The sequence below is a fragment of the Bacillus rossius genome, chromosome 13 (assembly GCF_032445375.1).
Source record: "Bacillus rossius redtenbacheri isolate Brsri chromosome 13, Brsri_v3, whole genome shotgun sequence".
NCBI lineage: Eukaryota > Metazoa > Arthropoda > Insecta > Phasmatodea > Bacillidae > Bacillus > Bacillus rossius.
Window position 1 is genome coordinate 41,142,431 of NC_086340.1, and position 4,501 is coordinate 41,146,931.

Here is a 4,501-nt window from a genome sequence, read left to right on the forward strand (position 1 = left end):
AAAATTTTAAAACTGTAAGCGTAGTTCCAGGTGAGTAACAATTAACACTTTATTTGGTGTTACAACTGTTACATTCATTTTGTTTACGACTGCTTTATCTTTTAGAAGTATTTGAACATAGGGCTTCATTGTATTTATCATAACAGTTAGTTCTAAACACCAATTTCATGAGTTATAGGACCAACGGTAATTTAAACAGATGTTTCGCGCGGTTCCGTGTACTGCACATGAGAGAGCTACCTAGCGGCGATCTCTGGAACTGAATCGTCTCGCGTTTTACATCCTCTCCTTCCCGGCCTTGAATAATAACGTAGGCAACGGCACAACACTGCCATTTTATGAGGGTGAACGTGAGAAAACCGCATTGAAGTCAAATAAAATAGTCGGTATGGTATTTAGTTATGTGCTTTTTGTTTGCAAGAATTATATTGAACAAGTCTTCCGTTAAGAATGTGTGGATTTCACAACTTTATGAATACGTAAATAAAAACTATACTGCGTTTTTGTTTCGCTGTGAGCAATCTGCATATGAAGGTAAGCAAATATTTGAGGTAAGTTATGTCTGGATGAAAAGAGATGTGTTTGTTTGTCTTTTTATCTGTTTGATATCACAGTAACTATACTATTGTGATGAACGTTTTTTAGTTTTTGAACGTTGTTGATTCGCGGATTAATGGAAATTAGGCGAATAATAACCAAAGTGAAGTTGAGGTCAGGTAAGCTTTGTACTTCAATTACAGATTTACTTGTTAATATAGCAAGCGTAACATAAACAACCTTTCACTTGGTTATTATTCGACTGATTTCTTGGGATATGCGACAGTCTTTCCAAGCTTAACGTAATTTTTATTCATGCCTCTAATACAATTTACATCCCATATTCCATTATCAGTTGCAGCAAGTCCGAATTTAAAATTTACGGACACAAAACATTGGTGATTTACTAAGATATTTAAGAGAAAAATATTTTTTTTTTCAACTTTGCATTGCTTCACTGTGAAATTTGGTTTTTAAAACTATGAGTGTAGTGAGCTTGTATGGTGCACCCATCTACTTGCAGCATTTGTGCTTGTTTAGAAATTTGAAATAGGGATACAATGTGGTAGGTAAATGGTTGTTCCTTTTGTGCTTAATCTTCTAGCACTATGTGTAGCAGGATGGAAAGTATATTCAATTAAAAAAATTAAATAATTAAATCAATGCCATTGGATGTGTAGTTTAAAGGGGCGGTTCTTAACTAAACGATTTTACTATTTTTTTTTGTAGCTAGCCTAACTCAACTGACCATTTTAATATCTCAATCGTTGTAATGTAACTAACCTAACCAACTGTCACACCCACTATTTAAGTATTTTAAACATAGCTTACTAAATATAACCTAACCAACCATTTTCACAGTATCAAAATTCTTGACATATTTTTTAAAAATTATGTTATTGTAGTATACTGTTTTAACAAGTAGAAACGTTAGGTTAGCTACATTAAAATTACTGTGAAATGGAATGAATGATTGGTTAGGTTAGTTTTATGTGTATGTTGCAGAACTATTAGGTATTAAAATGGAAACGGGACAAAACAAAACAATTCAAATTTTCAACCACATGGCTGCCTTCATAAGAGTGGAGAATACACCATGTAGATATGTGTAAAGGTTTTAAGTTGGATTTGTTATATTTAATTTAGGTACTTATTTATTATGCTGTAAGTGATTGCCTCCATTTAATTATTTGTTTTTTAAATTGAAATCTCATTGCAAAGTACCACACTTAATTGAAACATATAATTCTATATCCATGTAATATGTTTTAAAATTGTGAACTTTTATAATGAAGTACCAAAGCTGTATTTTTTATGTTTCAATGAAATTTCACTGAAGTCAAAACACATGTTTTAGAGAAGTAATATAAGCAATTGTAACTATCACGTTTTAAAATTACTAGCTGATTGTTTTTAAATATATCAAATTGTGCTGGAAAAATCAATTAAATAATATGTGTATTTGTATTACTAAGCCTGCACTAGGATTAATTTGTCCCTTGGCATGTAGTGTCTCTTGCTCCTGCCCTCTCTGTCGTCGCCAGGTGCTCAGAGGCAGGGAATGCCACAATTGATATGTCCATAAATTTGTCCCTATTTTTCATTTTCAACACTGATTACTTTCCTGCATTTCATAACATTTTTTCTGAGGTCTCAAATATAGTTATTGAAAATTTTATAAGGCCAAAAAATTAAATTCCAATTGCAATATTAAACTTTTCCTATAGACATCACATAAGGATTAGTTAATTAGCTATTATTTGCTTTAAAAAATCAGCAACGAATGTTTTTTAAATAATACATACCTCCAATATGTTTTGGTTGACCTTTGATGTGAGAAGGTAACGAAAGCCAATAGAATTAAGTATATGTGACAACTCAATGATTGATGTTATCGTTACTCTTATTCCACAGGCTGTTGATGGTGAAAGAAACAATTCTGGCTGATATTTGGTGGATAATTCCCATGTGTCAATATACTCCAAGGAACCAAGAAGTGTCTACATAAGAAATAAAGAATTTTCCATGTTCCAATACAGGAAAATCTTTATTTTTGTTAAGTGCAGTTTATGAATAGAAGCAAATATTTCTTTTAATGTTTTATTATTACTGTATTGTTTTTATATCAGTTATTATAATAATTAACTAAACAAATAATTCTGAGTAGCCTATTTGTTATGTACAGACATAATATTGAAATATTTCAAAATTTAGAGTTTTACCTTTTCATCATCTGATCCAACAGTCAGGCCTTTCCATGGTTTGTTGTTGTCTAGTATGGAATAAACTTGTGCAACTTTTTCTATGTAATTTACGGTGCCAGAAATATTTTCTAGACCAGGCTTGTTACTGTAAAACTTCAAAGCTGCAGCTGTTTCCATTGTGAAAAGCTAAAAGCATGAAAATTTCATTATAATTTTTACAGCAATAATAAATTATTTTTTTTAAGGTGAGTTTCATGTAAGTTTCTAACCAGTTTTAATCATGTAATTACCCTCAATGTATTGTGTTTTTTGTGATATGTAAATTAAATTATTAAGCTAGGTTGTTTGTATAAAAAAATGTTAAATATAAAACTATACTGGTGACATACAATTTATTAATTTTTTTAGTTCTTAAATATAATGTTTTCATCAGTGATTATTGGATTATTTCATTTCATGCATATGCCCAATACAAATAACTTAATAATTTAGTAAAACTTTTGTTGTCTCCCCATGTTACAAATAATTAATGGTAAAAAATAAACTGTCTATAAAATTATTTTTGTGTACTTATTTAATAAAACAAGTATATATATTTAATTTACAAAATAATTTGTGTTGTGTGCACAGGATGTGAATAAATTGGCCGAGTCCATATTTCCCATATCATTCCCAAAAATGCTCTTGGAAGCAAAAGAAAATTTTGTTCATAAATTCATTAGTGCCACTGGTAGTTATTCGGTAAAGAAAACAATGACAAGTACCATTATCACTTAAATTTTGATGTGTGGAACTTTTATTATGAATAACTGCATTATGGAAATTACATAATTTGTACAGCAATTTGTAGTTACCTGCTACATGAGAGTAACACTCATTTTCTGGAAATTATTTGGCTGTACATGTTTATATGTTTAATTTGGGGCCATTCTTTGTAAACCATTGTGTGATAAAATAGGATTTTCTAAGCCCAGTGTAAATGAATTTTTCAGATTGAAATTATAATTCCCTTAAAGCTTTACTTAACAGTGATTAAATTAACTCACATAGGTTTTGTTTTATAGAAAAGCAAATACTTTGAAAATTATTATTCCTATTGTAATGCACTCAAAATATTTAAAAGAATTTCATCTGTAATGTGTTATATTTCATCTTTTTTTTTTTTTTAATTTTTTCTTCTGAATTGTTCTGGTGCCCAAGTTTTAATAAACATTGCAAATTATACTGCAATAAGGTAATTTTAAACAGACAATTATAGTCAAGTCTTTAAGTGAACATAGATTAACTGAATTTCATGTTACGATTCTCAATTCTATACCTTTAATAATAAAACTTAAATGTATTTCTTAATTTTATGTTTTACTTAAAAGATATGAAATAAAATATCATGTGATGCCTGCCCTGCAAATAGAGCACTTTGCTGCCATAATCGTTTTACAGCAGATCCAATGTTCCTGAAGAGCCAAAAAATTGTGGAGAAAAAAAAGGCAAGTTAATTTCCCCAGCCATGAAGAAAAAAAAATATTTTGTAGGACTTAATGCAAAAAAACTATCATAATGCACACACAAAATTCACAGCTATGCTATGCTGTAGCATAAAATCAAGTAATTATCTTAAAAACCACTTTACTACTGTATGGTAAAAATTTTTCATTAAAAGTAAAAATGCCATCAGCAACTGTAAATTGTATTAAGTGCGATTTTGGTTACTTTGAAATTTTAAATTTAAATGGTCTTAACTGCAGCAAGTATTGTATTTG

The 4,501-nt window shown here is 29.6% G+C and overlaps 1 long non-coding RNA gene across 1 annotated transcript; it reads left to right on the plus strand.

Moving 5' to 3' along the window:
- The first annotated feature begins 329 nt into the window (after positions 1-329).
- On the plus strand, positions 330-3,300 carry LOC134538476 (uncharacterized). The gene is made up of 2 exons (XR_010076150.1): positions 330-534; positions 2,452-3,300. It is a non-coding gene; the product is annotated as an uncharacterized LOC134538476 (long non-coding RNA).
- The last annotated feature ends 1,201 nt before the right edge of the window (positions 3,301-4,501 follow it).